Genomic DNA, 19,003 nt, shown 5'->3' with positions numbered 1-19,003 from the left:
CTCCCTCAATTTGAGGTCTGACCATCGTTTCCGCAGTCGATCCTTGGATTGTCGTACCCCAAAATTCTTCGGCAGACTTTTCACAACTTTAGTCATGATCTTGGCCTTTCTCACATTTGGGTTTGGGTACAATCCATGATTTTCATCATAGTCGGACCTCTTGAAGATGTCCACCATCTCCACCATCTTTACAAAGACCATATTTGAGGCCTTAAATCTCCTCCGGGATCGGGACTTGGCTCAGGGCTTTTGTCGTTGCTGCTCTCCCCTGCAGGCACCTGTTGTCTCTCCGCCATGCTCTCCCACTGCGCCGAAAGAGAAGGGGCGAGGAATATACTAGAAAGAAGGTCAGGGACGGGTGGAGTTTCACGCATGTGCAGTGTATATAAAGCATGTCGTACGTACAATCTGAGCGAAGGAAGGAGTAGCAGAAGCACCGATCGTGAAGCCGCAGAGCCCCACTGCAAACATCAACTATTTGAAGGCCACAATTGGTGGCATGAGAAGCACATATAAAAGGGAGCGCAAGAAGGTCCAGGATTCCCAGAGGTCAGGAGCTGCAGCAAATTACATTTATGTCTACCAGGCTGTGGTACTATGACAGACTGCATTTTCTGGCAGACCAGAGGGAACCCAGGCCATTACTCTCTAGTCTTCCTTCAACACTTCCTTCGACCCCAGCTGAGGCTTCTGACATACAACCTGGGCCTTCCAGCCAGGAAGATGTGGAGGAGCCCAGCTTGAGCCAGGTATAGCATTGTTCAACATATTTATTTTCCAAAAATGAATGATGTTAACTAGATGTTATTATTGATCACTGATTCTGATTTAACAAAGTGTTTTACATATCAATAGACAGTAGTGGCCACAAATCATTGGGACAAGAATGAAAAATGCTGGGCTCAGAAACATAGTCTTTTCTATTTGTTAACATTCAATTTGCAGCAGTCATGAGCTGAAAATTGTGTGAGATTGATGAACCAAAAACTAAAACGATGTCCCTTTTTCATACACAGGAAAGTCTCAGCCAGGAGGAGGCCATGGAAAGTGGCAGCCAGGAGGTGGCCAAGCCCAGTAACCTGCCTGAATCCCAGGTCCCTCCTCTCCGCCTTCCATAAAAAAGGCACAGAAAGAGCAATAACCTGGAGGAGGCTGCACTTGGGCTATTTAAGAAGGCTACAGCGGCCCTCAGAACCCCCCCCCCCCCCAATATTCAAGAGGACTATGCAGGAAATGAAGGAGGGACAATGCCTCTTCTGTGAGGAAGTTATTTTATAAGCCCTAAATAAGGGGTTGAGGGGCGAACCCACAAGCCAAAGCCGAGATTGTGAGTTCAAACATCGCCCTCCTCCTCCACCTCCTGCCACAACTCCAACACCAGAGCCACAGCCTGGAAGCAAGTGTGTAAAGAAGACAAGAGAGTGATGGCCTGGGTTCAGTCTGGTCTGAAAAAAGCGCAGGCTGTTGTTTGACCACAGCCTGGGGACATACAGTATCTCACAAAAGTGAGTACACCCCTCACATTTTTGTAAGTATTTTATTATATCTTTTCATGTGACAACACTGAAGAAATGACAATTTGCTACAGCGTAAAGTAGTGAGTGTACAGCTTGTATAACAGGGTAAATTTGCTGACCCCTCAAAATAACTCAACACACAGCCATTAATGTCTAAACCTCTGGCAACAAAAGTGCGTACACCTTTAAGTAAAATATTTACAAAAATATGAAAGGTGTACTCACTATTGTGAGATACTGTATATGTTATATGCTGCTGTTCTTGATCTCTTGGAGTCCTGGACCGGATTGTGCTCACTATTATATGTATTCCTCATGCTACCAATTTTGGATGTAAAATAGTTGATGTGTGCCTAAGGGTACAAAGGCTTCACCAATTTCATCAGTTTATCCAGGGTTGCCTTCCTCTTTATTTGGTTATGACCCATAATAAATGGATTTTTTTGTTCACAAATACTTGGCTATGTGTTTTACTTCAAAAAGAACAGTTTGTTTGTGAGTAGACAGGTAGATTTCAAAAAGACAATGTCAAATTAACAAGGGACACCAACACCAAACAAACTCATTGAGGTTAAAAAATACAAGATAATAATGGTGTTGTGGTAACTTGACACACAAAACAAAAAAAAATATTATGGAGATCAGTAGAAAAAAAAAACTAAAAAAAAAAAAAAAGGAGAAAAGGAGATCTTCATAAAAAAAAATCACTATAAAAAGAAATTCAAAACATTATTATAGAGATCTGACGAGAAATAATAAAAAAATCAGTTTGTGAGAAATCTGTGTGAATATCAGCAGCAAAACAACTTCATTATTCTAGCATTAGAAAGAAGAAGAGAATACGCTGCATTAAAAGATTTAAAAATGTGCAGCGTGACAAATGTCCATTACGAACACTAGTTTTACCAGACTGAGCACTTTTATCTCATACTTGATTCAGAGCATGCATGGAATTTTGTGCGTCGGAGTTATGTACACATGTTCGGAAATTTCTGACAATGGATTCTGTTGTCAGAAAATTTGAGAACCAGCTCTCAAATTTTTTTTGGCGGAAATTCCGACAAAAAATATCCGATAGAGCCTACACGGTCGGAATTTCCAACAACAAGCTCCCTTCGAACATTTGTTGTCGAAAAATGACACTGTATTCAACACTATCCATTCACACGCATGGCTTCTGTGTCCACATTTTTTATGTTAGGGAACACCTTTTAGAGCTTGAATTGCTTGATATAAATGTAGGGTCCTTTTTCACAACTTTGTTATCTTAAAGAATTTTATCAAACAGTTTGTGCAAACAGTACAAGTTTCAGAGCATATGCACAGCAATAGTACATAATAAACTTGAAACGTTCAAGGAATGTAAGAACATCAGTAGAGCAAAGCTTTCAAACACCAAAATACATATAACAGAGGCATGATAATACAGCCAAGTGTGTCCCTCTACTCTGAAACAACAACGTGATAAACAAACCTTCACCTCCAACCAAGTAAAAGGTTATCCATGATAAGGTCAATTGGGGCCAGGCCCACTGTGTCCAACTATGGGGCCCAAAGTTTGTTAAATTTACCAAAGCACCCCCTACAATGAAATACTGTATACATGTTTCTAGTCTAAGTTGAGTTATCAACTCCTCAAGGTGGTGGGGGGGGGGGGGGGATATCAACCACAGGGAGATCTAACAGAATTCCCTACAAACATTGTTTTGGTTCCTCAGGCAGCCAGACCTAAAAAACTTTATTTATGGTAGTTATAACTCCCCTCCAATAGAGATGTAGTTTTGGGCACTGCCACATAAGGTAGATTAAGTCACCATGGTCTCTGCTGCATCTGGTACAGACAGGGCTTTCCCTCTTTCCCATATAGTACAGTCTCGTAACTTGCCTTACTTCAACTAAACAAAAGTTGCACAGTGATGATGAGTCTGATCACAGGCATGCTCTACTTTCTTTCTTTCTCTTTACAGATGCAGGCAGGGATTTCCCACTACCCTTGTATAAGTAGAAAAGCTTACTTAATATTAATTCTGCCTGGTGTCTTTCCAGTGCGCTATGCATGTGCTTTAACATGAAGAAGTGGTGGAATTGCTCATTACTTTGCTTCCATTTCCATTTATGTTCCATTTCCAAAATACACCAACCTAATGAGTGGGCATGCCTTTATGATCACACTAACCTTGCACTGCATTACCCAGGAGCGGAGACTTTGGGAATGTTGAAGGGGCACCAATGCAGAGAACTATAAGTAAAACAACACATAGAAGACATTTTAAATCTTCAAATGCCCAACTTTTTTTTCAGACACACAGGACAGAAGATACAAAAACATTTCAAACATGGACACAGTAAAACATCCTAAAAATCACCCATGCTCCACCACAGCAGGGAAGCTCCTAATTTTTTAGTTCACCTTACTATTTTACCATTGAACTAGATACTTCAGGAAGATGATGCGGGGAGATTGAGTAAATAAAGTGCCATCTTCCTACATCAAATTATATGATTTCATACTCTGGTGCTCTTTGAATTCTATTTCAAATCAATAATAATTTAATATAACTGCTAGGAGTCTCATATTTTGTATGTATTTTTTCTTTTTGTTGTTTTTGTGTGTTAATATTAATATAAGCTTATTATTAACCTTCTGGTCAAATACTACACAATGACAAAGTTTCTCAAAATGTATTTTGCTTCTGTTTGTTATTTCATATAGTTACAAATAGGTAAGGACTTGCTGGGGGTGATAGAAGGGCAGCATTTAAACCATGTATTGATTTGTAGAAATTCTAAGGGTCGCTTAAAAGTAAAAAAACACCTTGTTGGCGGGATAATTTCGGTGACCTGCAGATATTGAGGTTACTTCAGTTGAAACGATGAAGCTTAGTTTCCAAAGTCTGCTCATCTCTATTATTGATGAAAGAACTGTTGAAGGTGAAATCAAACTCACCATGAAGAAATTAAGTTAAATGTTGGATATGTTTGGTTAATAAACAACACAAATTTAAGGCGCTACAGTAATTTGAGATATCAGTCATTTACAGCATATCACAAACCATATTTCTTGGAAAGATGCTCTAACTTTAAAACACAATGGAAGGATATTTGTTTCTTAGGCTGCAAAAACATTATACATTGTTTTTCGTTCAACCAGTGGGTTGAACAAAAAGGAAAATGTGCCTATACCCCCGTCAACACACTTAATACTGATGGGGAATACTACCCACAGCACTATTGTGTTCCGTCTCCATCCGCAGAACACAATGATCATTGTTGCCAACTTTAACCAGCAGTACTGATCGTTTAGGAAAAACTCAACAAGCTGGTTGTACGCAAGCTGATTGATAGATCAACTTACAGTGGTGTGAAAAAGTGTTTGCCCCCTTCCTCATTTCCTCTTCCTTTGCATGTTTGTCACACTTAAGTGTTTCGGAACATCAAACCAATTTAAACAATAGTCAAGGACAACACAAGTAAACACAAAATGCAATTTGTAAATGAAGGTGTTTATTATTAAAGGTGATAAAAAATCCAAACCATCATGGCCCTGTGTGAAAAAGTGATTGCCCCCTAAACCTAATAACTGGTTGGGCCACCCTTAGCAGCAACAACTGCAACCAAGCGTTTGCGATAACATGCAATGAGGCTTTTACAGCGTCCTGGAGGAATTTTGGCCCACTCATCTTTGCAGAATTGTCCTAATTCAGTTACATTAGAGGGTTTTCGAGCATGAACGGCCTTTTTAAGGTCATACCACAACATCTCAATAGGATTCAGGTCAGGACTTTGGCTAGGCCACTCCAAAGTCTTCATTTTGTTTTTCTTCAGCCATTCGGTGGTGGACTTGCTGGTGTGTTTAGGATCATTGTCCTGCTGCAGAACCCAAGTTCGTTTCAGCTTGAGTACACGAACAGATGATCGGACATTCTCCTTCAGGATCTCTTGGTAGACAGCAGAATTCATAGTTCCTTTTATCACGGCAAGTCTTCCAGGTCCTGAAGCAGCAAAACAGCCCCAGACCATCACACTACCACCACCATATTTTACTGTTGGTATAATGTTCTTTTTATGAAATGCAGTGTTCCTTCTACGCCAGATATACTTGGACACACACCTTCCAAAGAGTTCCACTTTTGTCTCATCGGTCCACAGAATGTTGTCCCAAAAGTCTTGGGGATCATCAAGATGTGTTGTGGAGAAATTGAGACGAGCTTTGATGTTCTTTTTGCTCAGCAGTGGTTTTCTCCTTGGAACTCTGCCATGCAGGCCATTTTTGCCCAGTCTTTTCCTGATGGTGGAGGCATGAACGCTGACCTTAACTGAGGCAAGTGAGGCCTGCAGTTCCTTGGACGTTGTTGTGGGGTCTTTTGTGACCTCTTGGATGAGTCGTCGCTGCGCTCTTGGGGTAATTTTGGGAGGCCGGCCACTCCTGGGAAGGTTCACCACTGTTCCATGTCTTCGCCATTTGTGGATAATGGCTCTCACTGTGGTTCGCTGGATTCCCAAAGCTTTGGAAATGGCTTTATAACCCTTTCCAGACTGATAGATCTCAATTACTTTCTTTCTCAATTGTTCCTGAATTTCTTTGGGTCTCGGCATGATGTGTAGCTTTTAAGGATCTTCTGGTGGACCTTACTGTGTCAAGCAGCTCCTATTTAAGTGATGCCTTGATTGTGAACAGGTGTGGCAATAATCAGGCCTGGGTGTGGCTAGAGAAATTGAACTCAGGTGTGGACAACCACAGTTATAGTATGTTTTAACAAGGGGGGCAATCACTTTTTCACACAGGGCCATGATGGTTTGGATTTTTTTTCACCTTTAATAATAAACACCTTCATTTACAAATTGCATTTTGTGTTTACTTGTGTTGTCCTTGACTATTGTTTAAATTGGTTTGATGTTCCCGAAACACTTAAGTGTGACAAACATGCAAAGGAACAGGAAATGAGGAAGGGGGCAAACACTTTTTCACACCACTGTATGTACAATCACCCCATACATGGATTGAAATTTGTCCGGTCCCTGCTGAACCAAATTACATTAATTATTATTAAAGTTACAAAAGACAAAGAGAAGGCAAAAGTTTTACATGCGTTTTAACAAGGGGGGGGGCTATAGTAATCAAGACTGTAATGTTAATAAAATGGCACAGAATGCATCCTCATGGCTAACAGAAGATAGTGTCAGAAATAGACTTGAAAAACTTAACATAAATAAGTCACCAGGACCAGATGGCTTCCACCCCAGGGTCCTTAAGGTACTCAGCCAGATGATAGCTAGACCATTGTTCCTAATTTTTATGGACAGCTTACTGACTGGAATGGTACCAGCTGATTGGAGAAAAGGCAAGTGGTACCAATATTTAACCAGTTCCCGACGATGTACGTTGGCAGAATGGCATGGGCAGGCAAACTGGCGTACAGGTATGTCCAGTTGAAATTGCCGCCCTGCCATTGCGTGCGCGCCACTGGCGGCGCGCGCGAGTGCCAGTCAGGAACCCATGAGTCAGGTCGCGGGTCCCGCGGACTCGATCGCCGTGGGGATACCGTCTCACGGGGAGGCTGAACCGGGAGATGCCGATGTAAACAGCATCTCCCCGTTCTGCCTAGCAACAAGTGACACTGATCTCTGCTCCCTGTGATTGGAGCAGAAATCAGTGTTCACTAAGACATAGCCCAGCCCCCCACAGTTGGTAACATGCTTTATGGCAACACTTAACCCCTACACTGCCACCCCCTGGTTAACCCCTTCACTGCCAGTGTCATTTACACAGGAATCAGTGCATTTGTATAGCACTGATTGCTGTATAAATGACAATGGTCCCAAAAATGTGTCAAAAATGTCTGATGTGTCTGCCATAATGTCGCAGTCACAATAAAAATCGCTAATCGTCGCCATTGCTAGTAAAAATATTATTACCGTATATACTCGAGTATAAGCCGAGATTTTCAGCCTCTTTTTTGAGGCTGAAAGTGCCCCCCTCGGCTTATACTCGAGTCATCGCTGTCTGCCCGCTCGATCAGCGTGTCGAGCAGACAGACAGCGGCCATTCTATTCAAAAGCCGCGCCTCCGGCTCCGCCTTCGCCTGTGATAGGCGGAACACTGAATTTCCCAGCAGCCTGTGTTCCGCCTATCACGGACATCGTATCATCCTCGTACTACGGACGAGGATGATACGACGTCTGTGATAGGCGGAACACAGGCTGCTGGGAAATTCAGTGTTCCGCCTATCACAGGCGAAGGCGGCGGCGCAGCTTTTGAACTTTACAATGGCCGCCGACGAAGAGGGCACGGGACGGAGGCAAGGGAAGGCACGGCACGGGACGGGACGGGACGGCGGCGGCAAGGCAAGGCAAGGCACGACACGGGACGGATGCAAGGAGGCAAGTCACGGCACGGGACGGAGGCAAGGAGGCAAGGCACGGGACGGAGGCTCGGGACAAAGGTAGGCTGGACACACACACACACACACACACACACACACACACACACACACACGGATGGAGACACACACAGGGATGGATGGATGGATGGAGACACACACACACACAGGGATGGATGGATGGATGGATGGAGACACACACACACACAGGGATGGATGGATGGATGGATGGAGACACACACACACAGGGATGGATGGATGGATGGACACACACACACACAGGGATGGATGGACGGACACACAGGGATGGACGGACACACAGGGATGGACGGACACACAGGGATGGACGGACACACAGGGATGGACGGACACACACACAGGGATGGACAGGCATGTCTCACCCTCGGCTTATACACGAGTCAATAAGTTTGCCAGTTTTTTTGGGGGTAAATTGGGGGCCTCGGCTTATATTCGGGTCGGCCTATACTCGAGTATATACGGTAATAAGAATGCCATAAAACTATCCCCTATTTTGTACGCTATAAAATTTACGCAAACCAATCAATAATCGCTTATTGCAGGTTTTTTTTTACCAAAAATATGTAGACGAATACGCCTAAAATGAAATGTTTTAATATATTTTTGGGGGATATTTATTATAGCAAAAAGTAAAAAATAATGTGTTTTTTCAAACTTGTCGCTCTTTTTTGTTTATAGCGCAAAAAATACAAAAACCAAAGGGGTGATACAATGGCACCAAAAGAAAGCTCTATTTGTGGGAAAAAAAGGACATAAATTTTGTTTGGGAGCCTTGTCACACGACCGCGCAATTGTCAGTTAAAGCGACGCAGTGCCGAATCGCAAAAAGTGGTCTAGTCTTAAGTCAGCAAAATGGTCCGGTCTGAAAGTGGTTAAAACAGGGCCAAAATATATCCCTGGAAACTACAGACCAGTCAGCCTAACATCAATAGTATGTAAGCTAATGGAGGGGGTAATAAGGGACGATATACAAGATTTTAGTAATAAAAACAGTATCATTACTGGTAATCAGCCCAGATTCATGAAGAATCATTCTTGCCAGACCAATCTATTAATGTTCTTTGAAGAAGTGAGTTGGCATCTAGATAAAGGAAGGCCTGCGGATGTAGTGTATCTGGATTTTACAAAGGCATTTGATACAATTCCCCACAAACTTTTACTTTACAAACTGTCAGCATGGACCATAGGGTGAGTGTTATACAAAGTGCATATACCGCACTATTAGTGAAAAAGTAATATTATTCTTATGAAGAAAAGCTGTGACACAAAAAACATGTGATACCCATGTTAAGAAAGTACAAGAAAAAGGGGAAAAAGGTTGCGCTATTGGAAAGGATTAATTTCCAAAACATTTAATAATAAATATGTTACAAAACCTAAATAACATAATCCAAATAATATTTAACTTAATAAACATCAATAGGCACAAAATAGAATTGAAAAAGTCCACATAAAGAATTCATAACGTGCAAAAAAGACACACTATGTGCAATGTCCGCATACAGAAAGATTGAGTCCAATTCCAAAGTGCAGAAAGAAAGTGAAGAAAAAAAATTGAAGATTAAACTTCCACCACAGCCACCGGGGGAACGGGGAAAGGACCTCTCCTTGGGGTACACACCAAAAAGTAATGGAGACCCTTACCAGATAAGATTGACCTCTTATCTCTAGTGAGGTCATTAAAACTTACAGATATAGCCCTCGGTATGTAGAGGGACTCTCCTTCTGATGGCAAAGCTGGACACTCTCTCATACCAGAACAGACCATGAAGGGGTGCAACAAAAGGGTGGCCTCCAATAGTGTGTTATCCTTAATCACTATTACTTTAATTCGAAAAAAGTTAAAAAACGACCATACAATAATATTTCTAAAAGGTTTGCTGACAATAAAATACACAAAATGTACGCCCGTGCTTCCGGGGTCACGTGAAGAGAAGTGACGTCAATACGTAGCACTGCCCTGACATGTTTCGTCATATATGACATTCTCAAAGGGCACGGGCAATGCATTGAATCTCCACCATATATATACACGGAGAAACATCCAAGCCTCTTTCCCGTCTAGCGGCCATATTGTTGATAGTAAACCAACCCTCATTTCCAGTTGTTATAGGTGAGGGAAAACAAGTGCATAACAAATACACATCACCACCACCCGCCCTCCCCCTCAAACTGGGCCAATCACAGCCAAATCTAATTCCCACGGATGGCCAACAGGGGGGGGGGGGAAGCTAGTGCAATACACAGAGAGTAAAGAAGAACAAATACAGATATCCATATACATAAACCATAATAATAAAAAACGACCGTCACATCTCACTGAACTCTTGAGCCATTCATCTCTTAATGTAATAGAAAAAAAACACAAAGGGAGAGCACATAGTGTCTATTATAAAATAAATAGATTAGATATTAGAATATATCTAAAAATATAAAATGAAAATTAAAAATTTAAATTGGAAGTATGTATTCATATCTTTGCCATAGATGTACCCATATCTCAGAAAGAGCGAGAATATATATAAATAAAATATATTAGATAGCCCTCCAGAACCCAATAAAGGGTCCAATCAGACTAAGAAAAAACTGTGAAAAAAATTCAAATCATATCAAATAGGTAAATAAATTGGCCTCTAAATTTCAGTTAAGAGTGCAACCCCCATTTGTACAGAAAACACCACATCCAATCGATAAACTCATAAAAGTGAAACAAATAAAAGAAATCTGCCAAATTCCTCAATACTGCTCCAAAGCAGGTTATGAATTATCAATAAAGGCATTGTTCTCGATGTCAACCTTCAAACCCAAAGGTTTGAGACACTTGACATGATATAACCAACTCATTTCAAGTTTGCATATGGCCCTTCTCTTAGGGCCACCTCTCCAGTGAGATTTGAGTTTATCGATGGCCAAAAAAGACGTACCCCTAGGGTTCATGTTGTGCGCCTCCAGGTAATGCCTAGATACATGGTGACCCCTAAAGCCTCTCCTAATGTTACCAATGTGTTCATTCAATCTCACTTGGAGGGGTCACACAGTACACCCAATATACTGTAATCCAAAGGGACAGGTTAAGAGGTATACTACATGAGTTGTAGAACATGTAATAAAAGATTTGATGTCAAATTCTTGAGTTGTACTATTGGAAACAAACTTAGTAATCTTCCAATCATTAATATGATTAATGTTGCAAACAGCGCATTATTTGCATTTGTGATAGCCCACCAAGTTTTGAAAAAACATTAGTTTATTGTTTGGAGGGTCAAAAACACTGGGAGCCAAGAGGTCTTTCAGGGAAACTCCCATGAAAACTACTTGGGGTTGTTCAGGAAGAATAGGCCCCAACACTGCATCATCTTTAATAAAGTGCCAGTGTTTGCGTATCAGCTTCTTGACCAAGGAAACAACTGATTCCAAACACTCTACGGTGGAGAGTACCCATATAGAGATTCTTCTTGGAGAGAATGGGATCATCTGGATAACCAAACTCCAGGAAGGGGGAATTGGAATGAAAGACCCCCTACATACTATCCTCCTCCCTCTCCTCTAAGCCCTTGTACACACAGTCGGAGATTCCGACAACCAAATCCGTCGGATTTTGTCCGACGGATCTTGTCAGAAACTGTTGCATACACACGGTCGGAAAAAGTTGTCGGAAAATCCGATCTTTCAGAACCTGGTGACGTAATTTCGTTACGATGGGACTACGTTCAGGCTAGTAGCCAATAGCTTTGATGTAGGAATTTGATCTGAGCATGCGTGGCACTTTGTCCGATCGGAATTCTCTACACATTATCGGAGTATGTCCGATCGGAGCAGTTTGTCGGAAAATATTTCCAGCAAGTTATTCCGACGGAAACAGTCCGATGCATACCACACACAGTCGGAATATCCGACAAACTGCTCCGATCGGACACATTCCGACGGAATCTCCAACCGTGTGTACAAGGGCTAAGAGGGGATAGATAATATGACCATTCCCACCAACAAGAACCATGGGAGAATAGGAATTATCCCTTAAACCAATAAAAGCTTATCGAACGAAGAGAGGAGTTAGAGGGGGCAGAGATCACAGGTCCAAAAGGAAAAGAGAATAGTTGGTCAGGGAATCTTTAATTTGAGCACTGTCAGCCTTTCTCTGGAGGAAATTTCCCTTTTGGACAAAGGTCTAAAATTCGCTCCACCACAAAAATAAAATACATTTCAAACGTATATGGATATTCATAAATACACCAGAAAGTTGAGTGTTAAGAGATACATCATGTCCAACCCTATTAAAATCGGTAGGATTGGCCAGTCAGATGTTCAGCGCTCTAACTTAGCCAATGCGTCTCTATTTAATCCCCCTGGAGGACTGACTCCATCAGTGAGGGTCTTCAGGGATGTTCTCTTGAAGGATCTTGAGAAGATTAAAATTAAGAAAACAAAACTGAATAAATCTTTACAAGCAGGGTTGGACCAGTTGTGTGAAGAAAAATAAATCATCATTGGTTCTCTCCCGATAAGGAATTGTGATTTTGAATAAGACCGATTACCTTAGGGAATTGAACAATTTATTGGGACATATCGATACTTATATCCCCCTTCCAGCAGATCCATGCCCAACATATAGAAAGGTATTGGAAAGTATTGTTGATCAAGGTTTCACTTTGGGTATACTTAATATAAAAGAAAAGGCCTTTCCCATACCCACATCCTCTCAAATACCCATCATATACTATTTACCCAAAATTCATAAGAATCCTGTTCACCTACCCAGTCTTCCCATTATTAGTGGGATCGATTCTATTTCTTCTAGGGCGAATAAGTATATTGAAGGGTACCTCCAACCTTTGGTCAAAGCTTTACCTGCGTACATCAAAGACAGTAAACATGTGATCAATTTATTGAGTAACTTTCCATATGAAGAAGGCCTCTGGTTGGTTACTGCAGACGTTAGGTCACTATGTTGTATCATATCCCATCATTGGGGAATTTCTTCAGAAAAATATTTTTTGGACAGAGATTCAGGCCTACCGAGAAGACAGAGGAAGTTCATTGTTGAACATTTGAAGTTTGCAACTACGCATATTTTTTTTTTAGTTTAATAGCAAGTTTTATCTTCAAAATAGGGGCATGGCTATGGGGACAAAATTTGCCCCCAGCCGAGGTAACCTATTTATGGGTAAATGGCAGGAGAACGTCGCCTATGCCAACCACAGACCAGAATTGGTTCTGTGTGCTAGGTATATTGACGGCGTCCTCCTCCTGTGGAAGGGATCAAGAGAGTCACTGGGTACCTTCATGGAGTCTTTGAACGACAATGTCATGGTCGTCCCGGTGATCCAATGGCACATGGGAGATCTGCCCGCAGGATTCCCTTGCTGAGAACTTGTCGGTATCCTTGGGTGCGTGTTAGCGCGAACGGGCGCACGCGGGTGCGCGATGGTGCGAACGGAAGCACGCGGGTGTGCGGGGTCACGAACGGGTGCACAGTTACCCGCGGGGGCGCGCAGACTCGCCGTGCGACCGTTTTTTGGCGCCCAAAGTGCTACTTAAGGAATCTGCCACTGTGCCTCCTTGCTGTCCAGTCTACAGCGTGTCCGGTGATTCTGCTGTCTGCTATCTGCTGCTTCTGATTCCTGTTGCCTGGCCTGTTCCTGACTACGTTTGCTTGCTGCCTGCCACCGACCTCCTGCCTGTCTGACTATGTCTCTACCTCTTCCCGTGTAGCGTTGTTGCCCGCCTGTTACCGACCCGGCTTGTACTCGACTCTGTTGACTGCCACCTGCTGTTCCAGTCTGATAGCCTGTGCCTGCTGCCATCTGCTGACTGCCACCAGCTGTTCCAGTCTGATAGCCTGTGCTTGCTGCCATCTGCTGACTGCCACCTGCTGTTCCAGTCTGAAAGCCTGTGCCTGCTGCCATCTGCTGACTGCCACCAGCTGTTCCAGCCATCTACCTGTGCCCGCTGTCGTCCACGTTCCTACCTGCCTGCCGGGTGTCTTCTATCTAGTCCCTCTGTAGATCCCTTGCTACTGCTGGTCCGGATCTGCCCTACACCAGCCTGGCACTTGTGCCCTCTGAACTCTTGAATTCCTGTTCCCACCTTCAGGGGTTCTCAAGCCAGAGGCTTAAGAGAAGCCGCTCCCTGCATTCTGGGCTCTCATGTGACAGACAATGACAGGGGTATAGAATTCAGTTAAGAGACAGATCAATACACTATACATTTTTTGGACTTGGGGATACATGTATAAGAGGGTCAGTTTGTGACCTCCACATACTTTAAGTCCACTGATAGGAATGCCTTTATCACCCGAGATAGTTGTCATCATGTATCGTGGTTTGACTCAGTTGCCAAGAGTCAGTACATGCGCTTACGGCACAATTGTACTAGACTTGATGACTTTAGAGAATAGGCTAAAATTCTAACCAACAGAATTGTAGAAAATGGTTACTCTGCCGATGTTTTGGAACAGAGAGCCCTGGAAGTTGAACGTTTGGATAGAAGTCAACTTTTGACTGAGAGGCCTGTGACGGATGGTGGATATGACAATTTTATTTTACCATTTGTCACAGGGTTCTCTAACCAACATTTTTTGATCAAGAAACTGATGTGCAAACACTGGCACCTTATTAAAGTGGAGGGCCACCCTGAAAAAAAAAAAAAATATTAAAAATTACAAAAAAATCTAAAAAAAAAAAATGAAAAATTTTTTTTTTTTTTACTTACCAGAAGTGCCTGTTGCTAGGCACATAATCCTAATCTTCCTCTTCCTCCTCCGCGGTGATCTTCTTTCTTCTCTCCTCCGTGCGGCGTCTTCTGGGTAATGGGTCGCGCTGTGTTCTGGGAACTGTGTGTTCCAGAACACAGCGCATCCCATTCACAAAGCGCTGCATGCACAAAGCATGCGCAGTAGGAAACGGGCAGTGAAGCCGTAAGGCTCCACTGCCTGTTTCCCTTACAAGGAATGGCGGCGCCGGGACCCGAGAGCCGAGGGACGGGTCGGCCTCGGGCGGCCGACAATTCGGGAGCGCCCTGGACAGGTAAGTGGGCTGATTAAGTCAGCAGCTGCAGTGTTTGCAGCTGCTGACTTTTTTTTTTTTTTTTTTTAAACGGCCCTCCGCTTTAAAGATGATGCAGTGTTGGGCCCTATTCTTCCTAAACAACCCCTAGTAGTTGTCAGGGAAGTTCAGGGGAGTTCCTTCCCTGAAATACCTCTTGGCTTTCAGTGTTTGCGACCCTCCAAACAATAAACTAATGTTTTTTCAGAACTTGGTGGGTTATCACAAATGCAAAAAATGCACTGTTTACACCATTAATCATATTAATGATCGGAAGACTACTAAGTTTGTTTCCAATAGTACATCTCAAGAATTTGACATCAAATCTTTTATTACATGTTCTACAACTCATGTAGTGTACCTCTTAACCTGTCCCTTTGTATTACAGTATATTTGGCATACTGTGCGACCCCTTCAACTGAGATTGAATGAACACATTGGTAACATCAGGGGAGGCTTCAGGGGTCACCCAGTATCTAGGCATTACCCGGAGACGCACAACATGGACCCTAGGGGTACATCTTTTTTGGCCATCGTTAAAGCAAATCTCACTGGAGAGGTGGCCCTAAGAGAAGGGCCATATCAAAACTCGAAAACTCCTGTCAAGTGTCGCAAACCTTTGGGTTTGAATGTTGACATGGAGATCAATGCCTTTATTGATAATTCATAACCTGCTTTGGAGCAGTATTGAGGAATTTGGCGGATTTCTTTTGCCCAAACTTTTATGAATTTATTGATTGGATGTGGTATTTTCTGTACAAACAGGGGTTGTACTCTTAACTGAACTTTAGAGGCCAATTTATTTACCTATTTGATATGATTTGAAAAAAAAAATCTGTTTTTTCTTAGACTGATTGGACCCTTTATTGGGTTCTGGAGGGCTATCTAATATATTTTATTTATATATATATTCTCGCTTTTTCTGAGCTATGGGTACATCTATGACAAAGATATGAATACATACTTCCAATTGAAATTTAAATTTTTAGATATATTCTAATATCTAATCTATTTATTTTATAATAGACACTATGTGCTCTCCTTTTGTGTTTTTTTTCTATTACAGGGGATGAATGGCTCAAGAGTTCAGTGAGATGTGACATTTGTTTTTTATTATTATGGTTTATGTATATGGATATCTGTATTTGTTCTTCTTTACTCTCTGTGTGCTGCACTAGCTCTCTCCCTGATATGGCCATCTGTGGGAATTAGATTTGGCTGCGATTGGCCCAGTTTGAGGGGGAGGGTGGGCGATGGTGATGTGTATTTGTTATGCATTTGTTTTTCCCCACCTATAACAATTAGAAATGAGGGTTGGCTTACTATCAACAATATGGGCCGCTAGACGGGAAAGAGGCTTGGTTGTTTCTCCATATATATATATGGTGACGATTCAGTGCGTCGCTCGGGGCCTTTGAGAAGGTCATGTGTGACGAAACATGTCTGGGTGGTGCTACGCATTGACGTCACTTCTCTTCACGTGACCCCAGAAGAATGGGCGTATGTTTTGTGTGTTTTATTGCCAGCAAATCTTTTAGAAATATTTGTGTTTGGTCATTTTTTTACGAATAAAAGTAATAGTGGTTAAGGATAACACACTATTGGAGTCCCCCCTTTTTTTGCACCCTTTGATATGGTCTGTTCCGGTATGAGAGAGTGTCCAGCTTTGCCATCAGAGTCCCTCTACATACCGGGCGATAAAGTGGTGTAAGGAGAGAATGGCACGATATGAGCCTGGAGGCCCTGATACCCTGGATTGGTTCCAAAGACCCCACAGGGGGCTATATCTGTAAGCATTAATGACCTTGCTAAAGATAGGAGGTCCACCTTATCTGGTAAGGGTCTCCATTACTCTTTGGTGTGCACCTCAAGGAGAGGTCCTTTCCCTGTTCCCCCGGTGTCTGTGGTGTAAGTTTAATCTTCAACTTTTATCTTCACTTTCTTTCTGCACATTGGAATTGGACTCATTTTTTCTGTATGCATACTTTACACATAGTGTGTGTTTTTTGCACGTTATGAATTCTTTATGTGGATTTTTTTCAATTCTATTTTTTGCCTATTGATGTTTATTAAGTTAAATATTATTTGGATTATGTTATTTGGGTTTTGTAACATATTTATCATTTCATTTTTTGGAAATGAATCCTTTCCAATAGCGCAACCTTTTCCCCCTTTTTCTTGTACCATAGGGTGAGTACCTGGATTGAAAACTGGCTACAGGGGCGGGTCCAGAGGGTGGTGATAAATGGCGAATATTCTGGCCTGGTGTGGTAAGTGGGGTCCCGTAAATATCTGTCCTGAGACCAATTATGTTAAATATATTCATAAACAATATATAAGATGGGATAAACAGCTCAATCTCAATATTAGCGGATGATACAAAGTTAAGCAGGGCAATAACTCAGCACAGGAGGTGGAAATCTTACAAGAAGCCCTAAATAAAATAATGGGGTGGGCAACAACATGACAAATGAGGTTTAATGTTGAAAAATGTAAACTAATGCATTTGGGTGCTAAAAATATACGTGCACAAGTTACTCGCTAGGGGGAGAAGCTCTGGGGGAATCTAGAATGGAAAGGGACTTGGTTGTCCTAGTAGATGACAGGCTCAGCAATGGCATGCAATGACAAGTGGCTGCAAGCAAAGTCCACAAAATATTGGCATGCATTAAAAGGGGGATTCACTCTAGAGATAAAACGATAACACTAACACTCTACAAGAGTCTGGTCCTGCCACATATTCAGTATGCTGTTCAGTTCTGGGCATCAGTCTCTCAGGGGGAATGTGCTGGAACTGGAGATAGTCCCGAGAAGGGCAACAATGCTACTAAAAGGACTAGAGCAGTGATGGCGGACCTTGGCACCCTAGATTTTTTGGAACTACATTTCCCCTAGTGCTCATGCATTCTGCACTGTAGTTGAGCATTATGGGAAATGTAGTTTCAAAACATCTGGTGTGCCAATGTTCGCTATCACTGGACTAGAAGATCTCAGCTATAGGGAAAGACTACAAACATTGAACTTATTCTCTCAGAGGAGATGCTTGAGAGGTGATATGATAGTAATGTACAAATACAAGACTGGTGACCCTAACATAGCGAAAAAACTGTTAAGTGAAAGAGAATTTAAAAAGACATGCGACTATTCACTGAAATTGGAAAAGAAGCTGTTTAACCTTAAACTGCATAGGGGGTTCTTTATTGCCAGAGCAAATAAGGATGTGGAATTCTCTTCCACAAGCAGTGGTATCAGCAGGGAGTGTCTATAGTTTAAAAAAAGTATCAGATGGGCACCTTAACAACCACAACATATATACAATGTACTATTGACATAAACACAAGCAAACTCACACACCACAGGTTGAACTGGATAGACTGGTGTCTTTTTCCAAACTTACCAACTATGTAACTATGTAAGTGACCAAATTTTGATCCACGTATGGCAAGCTTTAAAGAAGATTAGTACTAACAGGCATACTGTATTAGGGCTGCTATTGTTAACCACTTTTGAATATGTAAGTTGCCTGGCTGTCGCTGACTTCAATACTGTTAATGGACACTGGCCTGGAACTATGCAAATTGAAAAATCAGAGTGAAGTCAGACCTGCCAATCATCGTTATACTTGTTCCAGATCAATAACCCTGAAAGCCACTGGATCAGTATTATTATAGCTAAATTACTTTAATAATAAATGATGCTCAACTGGTCTTAGCATGCACATGTATAAATGAAGAAGTCCGATTTTTACACCATGAAAACAATATTAGAAAAGATCTGAACAAATCACAAAAATATGTCTTGCTGTAAATTTGTAGTCATTTGCCCTTCAACTTTCAACAAGATACACTAAGCCAGAGTTGTGATTTACTGCCTAAGGGAAAGTTGTTTGACATGCACTAAGTAGTGTATTTCATTGTATGACAAATTAACATAGTGCCAACTTAATGCACTCCTTTTGTGAAGTGTTTTGCACCTCTCAGTGCCTAAAGTGTGTAGGCAAACACTAAATACACAGTTGACACCT

This window comes from Lithobates pipiens, unplaced genomic scaffold (assembly GCF_037356315.1).
Source record: "Lithobates pipiens isolate NorthernLeopardFrog02 unplaced genomic scaffold, aLitPip1_a1.2 Scaffold_19, whole genome shotgun sequence".
Lineage (NCBI taxonomy): Eukaryota > Metazoa > Chordata > Amphibia > Anura > Ranidae > Lithobates > Lithobates pipiens.
This window is presented reverse-complemented; position numbering follows the sequence as displayed.